Below are 18917 nucleotides of genomic sequence, written 5' to 3'. Positions count from 1 at the left end.
TCTAATATGAAAAAATCCAGAGAGGCCAGTAGAGCAGCAATAATTCAGCACCTCTCAGAGAGTCTGGCTATTATTTGATTTGTCATGTTAACAGTTGATACCATGAAGGTGGATAGAAAGACAGATGGTGTCTGAGGACATGCCCAAAGCCTACAGGCTCTCATACATGAGTATATTTCAATGGCACTTGCCACACTGATTGCAGTCAGAACTCTTGACTCATAAGTAGAGAGAAAATAACTCTGTTCTGCCTTAGACCTTCTGTCCACATGTTGCTTTCAAATATGGACTGTGCAAAATCCTGCTTCAGCTTTTTAAGAATCCCTAGTATGATTATTAGGAGACAAAATGTAAAGTGTATTTCATAAAATATGGCAATAGCTAGGGAAAAATTATAGCTGTGACTTGTCTGAGTACAGAAATTGTCTATATCCAACTCTTTGACATAGAGGTCTCTGGACTGAGCCATGAAAGGAGGAGGAAAAGTTTCACATTTCTTGCAGGGTCTGGATAAAGCATATACATAAAAAGAAAAGAAAGGAGGATTATTATGTAACAAAGATGTGATTCTTGGTAAAATACAAAGTGACATATCTAAATTTGATTTAATAGAATCCTCAACATCTACAGTCTTAAATCTGTCAATGGAAAAAGGTAATTAGACATTGGGCTGTGGTGTTTTTGTTTTTTCAAAAGCTTCCTTAAGTAAGGACTTGTGAGTATTATTTCAGTCCTTCGTAAGATTTACCAAACAGTTGCTTCTAACTTTGTCAAACTTGTCTGAAATTAGACTATGTCTGAGTCAAGGCTTACTTGTTCCAGTTAAAAGAACACTATTTTGAACATATCTGAAGTTTTTGCTTTTTTGTGCACTGTTGTTTTAGAATGATTAGGCTAGCATGGAGATAGAAAATAATTACCATTTTTTTACAAACTCTTCCATTTTCTTAGATGCACAGTGGATTATATATTATTAAAACAGCTTTGGAATGCATTTCCCCCATTTTGCTCAGATTCTTTTGATATTATCTGTATTTGTTGGTGTAATAGATAAAACTATCTGTCACACGAAAATGATACTGTGAACAAAGAATTCTTTTGACAAGAATGGTGATAATTAAGTTTTATCATTTATCTGATGGAATTTTTTAAAAGGTGTAAGAAAAAATTCTACATAGCTTTCTCTAGTCAAGCAGTGCCTTTATCACTAGTGAAGTAGTAATATTTCATTTACTGTTTTTGTATCATTTCCAGGGTCTTTCTTTTTTTTTCCACAACTATGGAGGAATATGGAATAATATCAGAAACTTATGCTAGTCTACTGTTAAATTGCTGCTACTTAAAAATAAGTAAAGTTGGTTTTCTTGTAAGAGCTACAGCTATTTAAAATGGTATTTTAACTTATAGTACCATATATTAGTGTCTAGATCTATTGTAGCATGCCATAATAGCTAGTATAGATACAAAGAATAAGCAATAAATAATGTTAATACAGTTTTAAAGAAAAATAAATCACTGAAAAGAAGAAGATTACTGATACCCAATTTCTGAAGTGAAACGCCTGCTTTTCACAGCTCTGGCTTCTGAATATGTAAATAAAAAGTTGTTTCTCATTGCAGTTTAAAATTTTAATTAACTTCAGTAAATAAAACATAAATAAGATTCATAGTTTAAAATCTGGACAAGAAGAGAAGGAGAGAAGAAATTAGTGATTGATGGCAGTGAAAAAACGGACAGTGAGAAGATAAATGTAGAAGGAGGAGTAACTGAGAAAAAGGCTACTTCATTTTGAGTGGTTCCATTTCCTGCATTTTGCTATTATTGACTTGTAGGGAAATCTGAAAGTTGGAACAAACTATTCTAAATGACCACATTACTGAAATTTACTGAGTTAGTTGAATATCAGTAGCTGACTCAGTGATTCTCTAAGATTATTTTAATTGCAGAATTATATATGTTAGCTCAAACCATTATAATTACTCCATAGTTAATTGTTTTAGAAGAGCTAATGAATCTTACTGTAAGAGAAAATAATATATACAACTAGTGTATACTGGAAGCGCTGGATACTCTATTTTGCATTCCTACAGTGGTAGTACATGAAGTTCTTTCAAAGCTTGCTTGATATGTGTCCCTTGGGAAAAAAAAAAATCTCCTTTGCCACCTTTTCACTATGAATTTCCACTGTAAACTTGTATAATCTTGAAAGAAGATTCACAGCAGCAAGAAGCACTAAGCCTTCACACATGCCAAGGCAATAGCACAGTGAACTGCAAGTGTGGAATTGCATAAACGCCTGACACCAGTGTGAAAAGACATTCAGCGAGGAAATGCAAGACCTCCTTTTCCATCCATGCTCCTTCTTTCTATACTGGACTTTTCTGGAAAATATCTAGATTACATATCTATCTGTTTCTTTTGATTAATAGCTTGCTTTCAGCCTTTTTGCTTAATTCTGTGCAAAAGTTTCCATTGGACAAAAAAAGGAAGGAAAAGGGGCAAATTTTTTGGCACATCATGCAAAATATACATTCATATTTTTAAATATATTTTTTTTTATAGTGGGATCAAAGGTATATGATTACATTCAGCAAGGAATACAAGTGATGACATATATGAAGGGAAGATGATTACATATCACTGATATGGTAAGGTACAATTTTTCTCAATTATTTGTTGTTTAACTGGGGAAGAGAGAGTGCGTTACGGGTGTCCTTCAGATTAGTCCCCTGAACATTTATGGATAGAACCCCTTCTTTGGCTCTAAGGTGCACAAAATTGTTGCCACCAGTGTTGCAGCAACAAAAAAAAAAAAGTACTTGTGTAATTAAATGTATTTAGAGAAGACATGTCTTTTCTCTATAGTCTTCTGAAACAATTTCTTCTTTTCTTCAACTGCATCAATATTCAAAGAAACGTATAAAAGCTGCATACAGTAGTTTCACGTAATTCCAAATGTTCATAATAAAAAACATAAACCATATGCAGAATTAGATGAAATCCTTGTATTCTGTGAAGATAATAGGTATATTCAACTATGAAAGCCTACACCTCTTTTAGCATTAACAGAATGTGATTTTGTAGGCTTTCTAGTATTTGATACAGTGAAAAAACACCCCACATACAAACTATTTTTCATGGCAATGATGTTAAACAAATAGAAACAGTTCAGTATGCAGTACACAGAGTCTTAGATAAATTGCTGTCTGGTTTATTTGGAAAATGTTCATGAACCTTTTGCGAATAAAATTATTTTACTCTCTGTTTTTCAAATATCTGGTTTAATTGAACTCTAGGGATATAAGGAGCCAAATTCTAATTTACTATGTCATTAAATAGAAAAGCATGTAGAATCTTATATATGTACCATATTTGGGTATTGTGAAATAATTTTTTATTACTTCTCCAGACAGGTTCTCAAATATCAACTCACAAATACACAGGAAATAATTGTATGTCCTTTCAAAAGAATATACCATAAACCTGAGTTGTTTACACCTTTTCTATAGATAGTAACCTATGTAGAGGTCTCAGCAGTTAGGAGCAAGTTATGAAGGGTGCTACATGGAAAGGTGTGAGTTTCCATGGTATAAATCTGGACAGTGTTACTTCATTGGTTACTTCATTTAAAGGTATCAGTTTATACCTAGATTAATACAATTATATCTGGAAAAATAATCAGTGTTCAGCTTCCTCCCTGTTGGTTGATGTTTGGTTATTTTTTTGTTTGGTTTTGTTTTGTTCTTTGTTATTGTTTATTTGGTGTCTTTTTTTTTTTAATTACTAAAAGTGTGCAGGTTTTCATTAAAATTTTAATTACAGAAAAATTGATTTAAAAAAATGTAAATTCAGGAATTTCTACAGAGGAAAACAGCTGGACTTAATATTTCAATTTGCACCAAAAGATACTAATAGAAATTCAGCTCTACAGATACCAGCAATTGAGGATATTCAGACTTTAATTATTTTTTAATCAGATTTAAAATATATTGTGTGAAATCAAAAGCAGTTGCATATTTTCATAAAGTTTTACAAATTAAATCTAGAGTTTTACATTACTTATACACTGATCATGAAATTAATTTCTTTTTCTTCACTGAACTCACATTTTAAAAGCTTTGAGAAATCTTGTATCATGATCTCTCAGAAATCCTAAAACCGTGGTAATAAGATGGGTTTAAGACAACAAATGTGACTATAAATGAACTGTGACTGAACTTGAAGATTGTTGAGATGAAGGACAGTAAGTCTAATTATAATATATAGGGATTCATGTGAAATTTAGGTCTGGCTTCCCAGTAAATGCTCACAAAGTATATATTCTTATCGCATGTTTCTCTCCATTTTCAAACTCTTTTAAAAATAGATGTTTGCAAATGGCCACATCATAGAAAGTAATTGTTATATCTAAAATGAACTTGTGTTAATGTCTTAATTAATGTCTTCATTAACTTGAATCTGTAATCTTCTTTTAAGTCCACCTCTAGCCATTTCCTTATGCTAATATAACAACTATAATTTGAGTATTTTATGCAGGCTCTGCGCGGGATGCTTAACTAGAACGAACCCTTATTTTAATGAGAAACACTGCATTTTTTACATTCTCCTGCATTTTCAGCTTCAACTCGCCCTGGCCTTAACTTGGCATCTGAAATATATGCTTATCTGGGTTGGGAAGTGTGACCATAACGTCACTTTAACTTGAATGCTCTAACTTAAATATTTTGATTTTTTTCCAGATGAAGATTCATCTCCAACCCTAACAGAACAGAATAATATTTTGAGGATTGACTACCTCCACAAGCTCCAGCCCTGGTCTGATAGGCAGGTAGGCTTCAAAGCAACACAGGTCCAAGGGAGATCCCCAGTTTTACTTATGTGCTGTCACAGACACCCATACTGTACAATCACTTTCATACACTACTCTAATGGTGCCTTTTGCTGTTTTCTGCTACACTTTCCTCCTACTTGTGGTCCTACTAGAATTACTGATTCAGAATCACAAGTTTTGCTTGTTCTTGTAGGGGTGAAGACAGCATTTTAACCCCAGAACAGCGCAGTTTCACAGGTACTGGAAAAACATTTGTGCAGGGAGGAAGAAAAGGGCAGGAGTTTAGGTCAAAAGGTACTGTTGCTTAAGCAGGGGTAAGCTTCCTTATTCATGATTTCATTTTCAGCTCTCCAGGCCACACTCACATGCACAAAATTTCTTACAGTTCAACATCTGTCTGGATCTTGCAAGGAGAGACACAAAGTGAGCAGGAAATAACAAGCATCTGGTTTTATTGACAAAAGTTAGCCTGAACAGTTGAAAGCTTCTTTCCCACAGATAATCCCAGTGAGGGTATTGAGAAAGAAGGTTTTTACTAATGAACATTAATGCTTAGGGAGTACTTGTCATATACAAATCAGCCTTTCGGTATTATAGGCAAATATGTCATTAAGCACATTCAAAATTTAAGGCCAGAAGCGCACGAAAATTTATTGGAAGATTCAGTAATTAAAAACTTCCAGACAACATTTGACCTGGTGAGCTTCATTAACAGAAGAGCAAATGGGCTTATTTTAAAAGTAGTGATGTACTTCTGAGGACTGGACCCAGGTGAAGTTTGATGAGATCCATGGCTGGCCAGAGCACTGAGATTCATGTGCACAGACCCATCTGTGGGTCTGCACATCTCCCACAGTGAGCTTCCCAAAGGTGGCCCAAAGTCTCCTAAACTCAAAATGAGTTTTTCCTAGTGTCTAAACTGTAATTCTTCTTGAGTAGAAACTCACAACTTAGAGAATGTATTTTTTATAATATTCCTGGTGGAAAGTTCCTTTAAAGGCATGTACAACTGAAATAAATTCATCTGGCAATCTTCAGTGCAAGAGAGCTCAATGCCACAATTACAAGATTTACTTTCAAAGTATGTTATCTCTGTTACATACATAGCCACAAAGAAAAGTGCAATCTCAGGGGAGAGAATACGCTTTACCCTTTGTCTTCTACCAAATCTTTCATTCAGACTGAACTCCAAAAGTACCACATCCTTTGAAAGGTAAGTTTCAGCACTTGTATTTCTGTAATTCTTTTGAATTATTTTGCAGGCAATGGAATGCACAATTAACCCGTTATGAAAGAAAAAACAATTGATTAATTAGTTACACTTTGTGCATGCTATTTTAAAACCATTGCTCACCTCATAAATTACCACTAAGAGACTGTAAGCGGTGAGGAGAAGCAAGACAGGCCAACCCAATATGGGTGATAAGCAAACTTCTACTTTATTTGTGGCGCACTTTGCTTAAATCCGAGTGGTGTTTAGCCACGCCTCCTAGGCACAACAGTATTGGTTAGTTCTACCCAGCTTCCTTCACATTCTCCTCCCACCTCCGGTATCCCGTTACCTGTGAGGCCTACCCCTTGCCTTGCTCGCACAAGGCCTCTAAGGCTCCATGGCCTTGCTCTTAGAGCCATTCTGCAACAAGAGACCAGGTTAGAAGTTTATTATTTTGGAACTAAAGGTAATCCTTAGACTTGAATGCCATAAAATCAAGGAATATTTAACAAGTACCTGTGTTTAGAGTCATTAGTACTCATGGATTGCATTAGCATTTCAAGAATCTGAGCTCTGATCAATTAAAGCACAATTAGCACAGAAAAAGGGAGTAGTTTTGTTTAAATGAAAATGTCAATTTGAGTGTTGCTTAAACTGATAGTAAAGTGAATGTCTCTTTAGAAAGACGTCTTGGCAGTGGCTGGACTCAAATGTAAAGAAATACTATGGCTGATCTTACATGGGAATGACAAAGTAATGACCTATGACACCTTTTGACTTTAACTTGTATGAATGTATACTATTAATCTTATTTTACTGATGAATTTACTAGAAAAGACTAGAGAAGACCATTCTTCTCATGATGTTTACATAATTATATTTACTGAAACCTTGAGTCTTGAGCAGATCCTAAAATTCAGGAAGGAAAATGATGACTTTGACCTGTATCTGAAATTCTTCTTACCTAAAAAATACATTTACTGTGCTCTTTTGTGGTGCTGTGCAAATGTGGCTTTTATTGCAAGTGAAACAGCAGCTGCACATCTGGTAGAAGAAAGAAAATAAATGTATTAGGGATATGTCTATATGGGCAAAATGTTGATAAATCTAACAATAAGTTAACCAGTGGCTTGCCATTATTTATTAATTTTTTATGACAATTACACACTGCTTGGAGTAATTTATTTCTCTTTATTATTAAATCGTTCTGCATGCCTCAATGCCCAGCCAGGATGTGTGTATATCTTGGATATACACAGCTCCAAACTGCAAGTTACAGCTGCCATTTTCTGTTGCACTTCCATGTGGCCTGTGAGACTACAGTTTTCAATCATGAGTCATTCCTCCTTGATTCAGTTGGAGAACTGGAATCAGGACAGACATTACAATATGGGAAATAAAATCTCTATGGATTCTACCCCTGAAGCCATTCCATTATATAAGAACTGAATAAAGCTTTAGTTATGTACAGTGTACAGTCCTAGTAGAGGTAAACACTGGTAGTATGAAGTAATGAAAAAAAAGAATAAATTCTCACACAGTAAAAAGTCAATTGAAATAACTTTCACATCACTTCTGAACACTCTGAGTCAAATATGCAACATTTCTCCTCTGGTATTAGCAGAATTATATGAAGGATATATTTTTTCAAAATGTTATCCTTTTATGAAACAATACATTCTGTTCTTTTTCAGTTCTGCCCCATTCAGGATCTAAAGAGACTAGACTGATCAGCAAGGTCTTTTTATACTTCTGATAGTGGCCACTTCCAGTAATGGAGGAAATGTTGATGCAATCTGTTCTGCTGAAAGATACTGATCTCAGATAAATGAAAAAAATGAAGGCTGTTGAACTGGGAGAAGTGATGCCCACAGGCCACACAACTGCTTCTAAATGATTATTGTGAAAATACACGCTGGATATTCATATGCCTAGGGTGAAAAGACTTATAGCTCTTTTGCACAGGCTCCACAGCTAGAGTAGCTATCCCAAGAAATTCTAATTGTCACCACGCTAGAGTGCTTTTAAAAAAAAATGTCCTACATTTTGAAATACACATTGTATGCACTGAAATGGCCTGATGATAGTTGGAATAACCTCCTTTCTTTCCTTAGTTTTCTAATTCTCAGTTCAGATCCATTGACCAGAGAAAATAAGCTTATTATTACTGTGGTAGGCTTTGTCAGGGCCTGATTAAAGTTATTAGACAAACTTTTGTGTCGTGAGTTACACTTGTACTAATACTCGTACAAACTTTTCAGCCTTGCAATTTATTACACCTGATGTGTACTAAAACATAATACTTATTTATTGAGTAAAAATGAGACTAAAAGTACACACACATATATACACATGTAAATAATGTAAACCAAATAAATAATACACTCTTGTTTTATAGATGAAGCAGATAAAACATACCTCAGGGAACATCTAGTTCCTTCTGATTTTCTTTTGAATTAATACCAGTATCTGTATTTTTCCTTTGAAATAAAAAAAAGTATAAAAGTGTCTTCTTAATCAGGAAAAAGAAAGTAAGTTCATTGATAAAATTTCATCTAGTATTTAATACTTAGACAATGGTCCTGCCCTTTCTCACACAGACTTTATTTCATGCTCCAGAGTGCTCATTCCACAAGGTATCTATCAGTAATAAACTTGTAGACATTCATATGGCCTCAGCAAATTTTATTATTATAATCATAGAATCATAGAACAGTTAGGGTTGGAAAGGACCTTAAGATCATCTAGTTCCAACCCCCCTGCCATGGGCAGGGACACCTAACGCTAAATCATATCACCCAAGGCCTCGTCCAACCTGGTCTTGAACACTGCCAGGGATGGAGCATTCACACCCCCCCTGGGCAACCCATTCCAGTGCCTCACCACCCTAACAGGAAAGAATTTCCTTCTTATATCCAATCTAAACTTCCCCTGTGTAAGTTTTAACCCGTTACCCCTTGTCCTATCATTACAGTCTCTAATGAAGATTAAACTGTTGTTTATGAACCCTGTACAGACAATTTGTTTTTGGTTTCGTTTTTTGTTGTTGTTGTTTTTTTTTTTATTTGGTTCAAGTTATATCTTGCATTTCCTTCTTCACTTACCAAGTAAGTCTAAGGTTATATAAACACCAGAAAGTCAGAAGCCAGACACTTACGTGGTTTTACTGGTAGTATATTTGGACACTTCTCACAAAATCTCCAAGGTTTAACAAATTTCTTATTTGCCTCAAACCTAGCCAGAGCTAAGTACCATATTTTGTACTGGAAGAAAATTTCTAACAGAGCATAAGTGATTTTTGTTCTGTTTTGTTTTGGTTTTGTATTTTTATTTGTTCTAGAATATTTTGATTGAGATACTATTTGGAGGCTAAGTACAAATTTAACTATGTGGTTTTACTACTAAAAAACAATTAGAGCAGATTCATGAACCAATTGCATCAATTGCCCTGTGTCTCCTTTTAGATTTACAAAATGCCTTCATATTTTATCTACTGCTTGACCTGGAATAAAGCAGATGGATTTCAGTTGCTCTGAACCAGCGGTTAATTTTCAGAGTTGTTTTCTTTCAGTCTCAGTAAACAAAGCAGGGAGGACTATTAGCCAGCTATATAAACTATTAGCACGTGTTTCAATTGAAATGGATATTTCGTCATTGCAAATGCCCATTTACAAGTTTCCAGGTTATGTATAAGCCACTTCAGGTGAAGATTGGTAACATAGTTTGGTAATTTTCAGTATTTATTATGATTCTTGTATTTGTAGCCATTTGTTGCATATTGATTTAGTAAAATTATTTGCTCTGTTTGAGATGGTAGGCAACATCAGTAACAAAAGAAAAATAAGTTTAGGTAAATTTGGAATCCTTTAGTGTTGTTTCTGAAGATAGTAGAAATACTTGGGTACCAAAGAGCAGGGGTGTTCCATGTCTATAGGTATGGTGCCAATCTTTCTCAATTTTTATGCAAGCAAACTGAAATCTAAGAATGACAGCTGGTTATTTTCTCTTGCACAGTAATTTTTGTTTTTCCGAAGAAATCAACATGTCTCTAGTAAAATTATGTCAAGATATGTTACTCGTATTTCATATAAAGAACAACTTGCAAAACCCACATTAAAGCTGAGAAATATGGAAATTAGAGTGTGTAGCAAACAAGTTTTTTAGTTAAATGGTGGCCCCACTTGAGCAGGGGGATTGCACCAGACGAAATCCAGACATGTCTTCCAACCTCAACCATTCTGTGATTCTGTGAATTCTGTGAATAACTTCTCTGTTTTTCCTCCCATAGAAATGAAAACAATCTGAGATTCCTATTTTTGAAGCTTGTACAATGTACCAGTTCTACCCATGTTGTCTAAACTGCTGGAATTAAAAGCTGTGAAAATACCAACATAGCATAATCTTAGATTTACAAGATAAGAGTTATGTAAGAGTGCTCATGTGAGGTTTTGAAGTGCTTTTGAAATGAATATAATCTGAATTACAGCAAAGACAACTCCAGGTGATAAACAATACAGTCTGTGTCCCACTGCCCTTGGGCATACAAAACAGTACCATGTGTGCAGTGGCTTTTGTATGTATGTATGCATGTATGTATGAGGATGTGTTTTTTTCTCCTTGCTTGTAATTGAACAGTTAACAGTAAATAAGGTCTTTGATGGCTCCTGGTACTACAGAAAAATGGTGTAGTAAATTTCAAAGGATAATGCAGTTAACCAGAATGTTGCTAATGGCATCTGAAAGGTGATGTTTGCGTTTCTCAGAAATAACAGATTTTTTTCTATAAATTCTACATTTTGTAAATGCAACAAAATATGGTGAGAAATTAAATTAAAAAAAAAAAAAGAACTTTTTTTAAGTGCATGTGGGAAAAAAAAAGCATGTTTGATATGCATCTGCTATCCACAACTCTGGAGTAATTTTAGAGTTGTCACTGGTATTTTCTCTTCAAAACTGTGCTTCTTTATTTAACACTAGAAAAAAAAAATTAAATAAATTGTGGCTCAAAAATGTTTTCATTCTAGAATATCCGTGGTGGTATGTTCTTTGTTACACACTGGATTCTCCTTGTTTTTAGCCTGTATGCAAACACAAATGAAAGACAATAAAGGGACCAACCTTTTCCTGTAAGCCTGACACACAATGATATGCAATTTCCATTTCCCACTACACTGTTGGAATAATCAAGCTTTGTTTGTTTGAATTTAGTATTTATGATTAGAAATTATCTAGTCATAGCTAAAAATTAATTTGCATAAGAAAATTATCTTCCATCGAGTATGATTTTACTGCATGTATTTTAATATTGCAAGTCTGTTAGGATTTTGATAATTAAGGAAATATTGTAAACTCTAATTTAGCCTAAAAAGTACCCTAAAAAAAACCCAAACAAAACCAGTTATGAAACTTACCATTACAACTAAATATTCTTATAAACTGAAGAGGGGGAAATATAAATGAATTGAAAAATAAAATAGCTAAATAACTAAAATAACTAAAACCAGCTACTGCATTGCTTAACAAATTGAAAACGATAATGAACATAAGCCAAAGTTGCTGGAGCCAATAACAAAACAGAAACTCAGGTCCCTCACATTTTATTTTTCAATCTGAGAGAAAAGCAATGAATAAATATAGAATCATAGAATCATAAAATCACAGAATCGTTAGGGTTGGAAAGGACCTTAAGATCATCTAGTTCCAACCCCCCCTGCCGTGGACAGGGACACCTTACGCTAAATCGTATCACCCAGGGCCTTGTCCAACCTGGTCTTGAACACTGCCAGGGATGGAGCATTCACAACCTCCCTGGGCAACCTATTCCAGTGCCTCACCACCCTAACAGGAAAGAATTTCTTTCTTATATCCAATCTAAACTTCCCCTGTTTAAGTTTTAACCCATTACTCCTTGTCCCAGCATCCCTATAGGCCCCCTTCAGATACTGGAAGGCTGCTATGAGATCTCCATGCAGCCTTCTCTTCTCCAGGCTGAACAGCCCCAACTTCCTCAGCCTGTCTTCATACAGGAGGTGCTCCAGTCCCCTGATCCTCCTCGTGGCCCTCCTCTGGACTTGTTCCAACAGTTCCATGTCCTTTTTATGTTGAAGACACCAGAACTGCACACAATACTCCAGGTGAGGTCTCACAAGAGCAGAGTAGAGGGGCAGGATCACCTCCTTCGACCTGCTGGTCATGCTCCTTTTGATGCAGCCCAGGATACAGTTGGCTTTCTGGGCTGCAAGCACAAACTGAAGCCGGCTCATGTCATTTTCTCATCAACCAACGCCCCCAAGTCTTTCTCTGCAGGGCTTCTCTGAATCTCTTCTCTGCCCAACCTGTAGCTGTGCCTGGGATTGCTCTGACCCAGGTGTACAACCTTGCACTTGGCATGGTTAAACTTCATGAGGTTGGCATCAGCCCACCTCACAAGGGTGTCGAGGTCCCTCTGGATGGCATTCCTTCCCTCCAGCATATCAACCGAACCACACAGCTTGGTGTCATCGGCAAACTTGTTGAGGGCACACTCAATCCCACTGTCCATGTCAGCGACGAAGATGTTGAACAAGAGCGGTCCCAACTCCGATCCCTGAGGGACGCCACTCGTTACTGGTCTCCAGCCGGACATGGAGCCATTGACCACAGCTCTTTGTGTGCGGCCATCCAGCCAGTTCTTTATCCACCGAGTGGTCCATTCGTCAAATTGATGTCGCTCCAATTTAGAGACAAGGATGTCGTGTGGGACAGTGTCAAATGCTTTATAGAAGTCCAGGTAGATGGTATCAACTGCTCTACCCCTGTCCATCAGTTCTGTAGCCCCATCATAGAAGGCCACCAAATTGGTCAGGCAGGATTTCCCCTTAGTGAAGCCACGCTGGCTGTCACCAAGCACCTTGTTGATTTTCATGTGCCTTAGCATGCCATCCAGGAGAATCTGCTCCAAGATTTTGCCAGGCACAGAGGTGAGACTGACTGGTCTGTAATTCCCCGGGTCATCCATTTTCCCCTTCTTGAAAATGGGGGTTATATTTCCCTTTTTCCAGTCATCGGGAACTTCCCCTGACTGCCATGATTTCTCAAATATGATGGCCAGCGGCTTTGCAACTTCATTTCCCAGCTCCTTCAGGACCCGCGGATGGATTTCATCAGGTCCCATGGACTTGTGCACGTTCAGATTTTTAAGATGGTTTCGAACCAGTTCTTCTCCTACAGTGGGCGCAAGGTCTTCATTCTCACAGTCCCTGCGTCTGCCCTCCAAGACTTGGGTGGTTTGGTCAGAGCCTTTGCCAGTGAAGACCGAGGCAAAGAAGTCATTCAGAACCTCAGCCTTCTCCAAATCCTCTGTAGCCAGTTCTCCCAAGAGCTTCCTGAGGGGGCCTAATTCTCCCTAGTCTGTTTTTTATTTGCTATGTACCTGTAGAATCCCTTCCTGTTATCCTTAATACCTTAACTCGAATAGGAAAAATGACTGCTGCTGCTGAACCCAGGACATACCTCTAGCTAGGTTTAATTCTAACTGGGCCTTAGCCTTCCTAACCTGGTCCCTAGGTTCCCGTACAACATCCCTGTACTCTTCCCAGGCTGCCTGTCCTTGCTTCCACTTATTATAAGCCTCTTTTTTCAATTGAATTTTCCTCAGCAGCTCCTTATCCATCCAAGGAGGTCTCCTGGCCCTCCTGCTGCACTTCCTTCTAGTTGGGATGCAACACTCTTGGGCTTGTAGCAGGTGATCCTTGAATATCAACCAACAGTCTTGGGTCCCCCTGCCCTCTAGGGCTGTATCCCATGGAACCTTCTGAAGCAGGTTCCTGAAGAGGCCAAAGTCTGCTCTCTTGAAGTCCAGGGCAGTGAGCTTGCTGCACGCTCTTCTCACTGTCCTGAGGATCTCAAATTCGAGCATCTCGTGATCGCTGCATCCAAGGCTGCCCTGAGAGTTACATTTCCAACGAGCCCTTCCCTGTTGGTGAGCACGAGGTCAAGCATGGCACCTCTCCTTGTCGGCTCCTCTATTACTTGCAGAAGGAAGTTGTCTTCCACACAATCAAGGAACCTCCTGGATTGCTTGTGCCGGGCCGTACCGTCCTTCCAACAGATGTCAGGGTGGTTGAAGTCACCCATGAGAACAAGGGCCTGTGAGCGTGAGGCTTTTCCTATCTGTCTATAGTGTGCTTCATCCGCAGGTTCACCTTGATCAGGCGGTCTGTAACAGACCCCCACAGTAATGTCTCCCATAGCTGTATTCCCTTTAACCCTGACCCACAAAGTCTCTATTGACTGCTCACCTGTTCCCAGATACAGTTCCATACTCTCCAGCCTATCCCTAACATAAAGGGCAACTCCCTCTCCCCGCCTGCCAAGCCTGTCTTTTCTGAAGAGCCTGTAACCTTCCATTCCAACACCCCAGTCATAGGAGCCATCCCACCATGTTTCTGTGGTGCCTATTATATCATACCCCCGTAGATGTGCACACATCTCTAATTCCTCTTGTTTGTTCCCCATGCTATGGGCATTTGTATAGAGGCATCTGAGCCGAGCTCCAAATGAAGCCGGCTCATTGGCTGGAGCGGCTGGAATATCCCTACATTGCTCCGAGTATTTATTATAGGTGCTGGCAACTGACTGGACTGGGTGTGTTGGGATGGAATGATGCCCCCCTCCCCCAGCACAACTAGTTTAAAGCACCCTTGACCAGTCTGGCAAGCCTCCTACCAAAACTGCTCTTTCCCTTCTTTATCAGAGACCAGCTCCACCAGCCCCCAATAGACCTGGCCTACAAACTCGGGTCCCGTGTTCAAGACACCCAAACCCCTGACTATGACACCACCCTTTTAACCAGTTATTAACCTGGCCAATCCCCCTAGCTTTTTTAGGTCCTCTCCTGTATCCTGGGGAATTGATGAAAAGACTATCTGAGCTCCAGAGCCCGTAACCACCTCCCCTAGGGCTCTGTAGTCCTTAAATATGTTATACAAACATTAAATTTACAGGCAAAGCTTTTCCAAGGAGCTTCTCCCTGAACTAGAGTGTGCTTCTTAGTTCTTCTAAGAACTAAGAAGTTCTTCTAAGAACTTCTCTAAGACCTAAGAGAACCCCTGAAATTAAGGTTAAGCATGGAAAAGTTATCAAAAATATTATATTTATATCAGTAGTATACCTACAAGTGCTAGCCTGCTTGGGTAGCAATTGGCTGGTTTACCTCCTGTGAAAATGATGTAAGTATGCTTCAGCTGGCTAATATTTCTGTCCTGTAAGAGGGTAAAGATTTAAGTATTTGTGGCTAAATTCCGTGGCCCTTACATGTGACAAATTTTAAAAATGCACCAAAGTATTTTCCTGAATCAAGTTCTAATCACTACATTTTTTTCTGAATGGATGCCCAGCTGGGAGTGGAAACTTCAGTGTACAAAGTTGAAAAATATGTACTTTTTAGCTCAATATATTTTTAAAACCTTAAAAAAAAACCCCTCTCTTGAAAAGCTAATAAAGCTTACTAGCTGGGGGGAGGGAGCGGGGGGAAGAGAAGTGGGGAAATAGTTTTATTGCTTTTTCTCCTTGGTTATTTATTTTTGTCTTGCAGGAAGGAAGGATATATTAATCTTATTGCTGTCTGGAAATAAATTAATCGTAAAGCATGCTCTTCCACCCCTCTCTTGAAAAAAATCTTTAAACCTTAAACAAGTCCTAGTGTTATGGTACATGTCAAAGAGACTTCCTATCAGGCTAGTCAGACTCTTCCAGCATCAGTCATCTAAGAAAAGTATAGTACAGCCTTGCTGTACTGTACTTTTGTTACCAAGAGTCAAATTACTCCAAAAAAGTAGTATATTGTTATTGTAAATTCTCATTCTTGACATAATGACATATTCATGTGTTATTAATAATTATACCATAGTAGCATTAGTCTATCAATATCTCTCAAAGTTTATTTCTGCCTCTATCATTGGTGTAGGTGCTTTCAAGAAGTCTCTTGCCTGGGAGCTGGTTGAACAAGATAGTAGCAACTTCATAAACCCTGCAGCAACTTCAATCTGCTCAGGTGCTGTGCACCATGCCTGTGCTGGGACCATGCAGAATTTTCACTGAGATTTAGAGTCTGTAAAACAGTTTTCAACTATAAAACAAGCAAACACTTCTAGCTTATGTGTTACTGACTAAGATGTGCAAAAGATATTAACTTACAATCTTCCCAGGGTAGTGAGTGGAGGAGACAGTAAGTGAGAAGATCCTCAGTGACTTCTAGCTCTTGAAATAAGACTTGTAGTTTCATAAAAATAATTTTATTTTCTTCCTTTTCACAAGCTTCTTTTGACTGTTGTTTTTCAAAATGGTCACCATGATAATGCATAGTAGGTAGATACTAGTGGTGCCTTATTCTTCTCAGATTAAAAATGCTGAATTCCATTGTCTGCAGTAAGAGTGTTGACTACGATGTATGCAGTGATCACTGTAATAAATGCTTTTTGCCTGATGCAAAGGGAGCTGAAAGAAACAAATGCAATATCATGTTGTGGGATTGTAGGCTCATTAGTTGTGTGATAATTCACACATATTTTGTGGTCAATGTTCTTGCTTATATACACAAATGTTCTCCTATATTAATTATGTAAAAGCATAGTTGTCCCTTTCTGTGCATACTGATGAAGCGAATTAAGTGTTAATGAACAGAAATGAAAAGTGGTGTGTTATATGACAAAGTAAGTAGCTGATATGAAAGGGAGATGGAATATTCTATTCAGTCTCCTCTCATTTTATTCCTACTGTGACAATGGATCAGAGTTGCATACTAATAATACAGTTAATATAAATTCATATGCTGTGTGTGATCATCTAAAAAATCTTTTTAAGCAATTGTAAATGCTTGTCCTGAGGTTCCCATCCCAATCAGCTATGTGTATTGTCAAGAAAACCCAGCTTAATATTTTCATTTATGTCTTCAGATTTTCTTCAAGTACAAGTAACTTGCCTTAAAAATCATATCAAAATCAGGTAATGATTTTGAAGAAGGTTGCACAGATGCTTAATGATCAAGATAGAACCATGATACTTTTCAGTCATTCCCATGTCAGGTATTTGGGCTTTTTAACACTCAGTTAAGTTTAAGCTTTCTGGATATATCCCTCAGTTAAGAGGAAAACCACAGAAATATCTTTTCCTAGGTTTTTTTAAGGTTTGTTTTTTTTGAGGTTTTTGGTTTTGTTTTTTTTTTTGAAATGTCTATTTTTAACATAATTAATCAAAGCCTTCCTGGTGAATGAAGGTGTTCTAAATTTTATATTAGCTGTATATTTAGGATGTTTAAGTATTCTAATGGTACTATGTACTTTCCAATCTCTGTTTTTCACAATGGTGGAACTAAAATCTTAGGCTGCTTTAAAAGTTGCTCAGACAAATGTGGTTAAAGACCTATAGGGAGCTCTTGCAAATGCATTCAAGAATGAATGGTAGTAATTCTGTGAGTGCTCTGGGGTGACTTAATTTAGTCTAGTGTAATCTGGAAAGTAAAATTAGACAACCCTTTGAAAACTTCTTCCTGAACTTCAGAGTGCAAATTTCCCTCTTCACAGCAAAATACTTTTCATAGCCTCATATTCATATTTTCATATTCATATTTTCATGTTCTGTTTTTACTAACTTTGGTACCTGAGGGCATAATTTAAAGCTTGAAAAATTTTCACTGTGTTATTTGCAAGGAAATCTCCCCATGATTTGATTGGACTGGTTGAGCTCCAGATGTTTGTTACAACCTCAGCCGTTCTGCAACTCTGTGTAAGGGGCAAGAAAAGCATGTGTAGATTCCCAGGGGATAACATTGGTTTTACTGTTCAAGAAGTAAAGAAGCACTCACAGCCATTAAGGTGTTGCTATTAACTGGCCCTGTAAAGGCTCTTGACTAAACACAAATTGCGTCCAAAAGAAAAAGAAACCTCTCAAAGTGCTGCAGAGACACAGTCTATTGACTGTTTAATCTGAACAATCATTAATACGTATTTATCATAATATCCTTACTTCTGAATTCATTGATGAACTAATGATTCTTTAGTTGTATCTTATCTTCATTCATGCATTCCAGATGAGGGTTTTTTTAACACTTCAGGTTTTGTGATTTTAATTTTAACTTTAATTTTTCATTTCACTAACATTGTAACTCTCCACTGAACTGAATTTGTTAAATAATTAATCTTCATTATAAAACCCACACATAATCTCTTTTCCAATTTAAAAATATGACACTACTCTCCACTCTTGCTTTCATCCTCTCACATCAGAGGTTGCAACTTTGACCTTGTCATCATTTTATGATGTATGTATTTTCTAGATTTCTTTTTGTCATTTGATCATTGATCACTTGTCCCTCCTCTTTACAATAGATGTGCCAATACCAATTAGTCCTGAACTGCTTGTTATTTTGTGACCTTTAAAAAGGCCATGACACATGATTTATTTGCTTCTGCTGTGTGTGTTAAGGTAATGTTTTACCATGGTAGAATCACAGGACTTCTCTGATTTGATAATTCATTTCCTTTTTGCTAAATAATAACTCATCAGAAATACTGACATTCTCACTCCAGTGGAGACTAGTAAAAGTTATTTGCAGAACTGTTCTGTTTGATTTCCTAATTTTAATTGCTTGAGACAATTCCTCTGGCACTTAGAACAAAAGAGACTTCCAGACACTGTGGTGTGAATGTGATTCTGCTGTAGAGAGCAGCAGGATCTGGGATGCAGAAGTGAATGGAGAGGGAGGAGGCAGGTGTCACATGATTACAATGAGTGGTGTGGTACTGAAGAACTCAGGGGAAGAGGAAGAGAAAGAGAAGGAGGCACTGGAATGGGTTGCCCAGGGAAGCTGTGAATGCTCCATCCCTGGCGGTGTTG

The 18917-nt window shown here is 37.3% G+C and overlaps 1 protein-coding gene across 1 annotated transcript in view; it reads left to right on the top strand.

Moving 5' to 3' along the window:
* Positions 1-18917, top strand: part of BCHE (butyrylcholinesterase) — a 320419-nt gene that overhangs the window by 99226 nt on the left and 202276 nt on the right. The window lies entirely within an intron of this gene.

This window comes from Pezoporus occidentalis, unplaced genomic scaffold (assembly GCF_034315485.1).
Source record: "Pezoporus occidentalis ecotype Australia unplaced genomic scaffold, CSIRO_AGI_Poc_V1 ctg8, whole genome shotgun sequence".
Taxonomy (NCBI): domain Eukaryota; kingdom Metazoa; phylum Chordata; class Aves; order Psittaciformes; family Psittacidae; genus Pezoporus; species Pezoporus occidentalis.
This window is presented reverse-complemented; position numbering and strand designations above follow the sequence as displayed.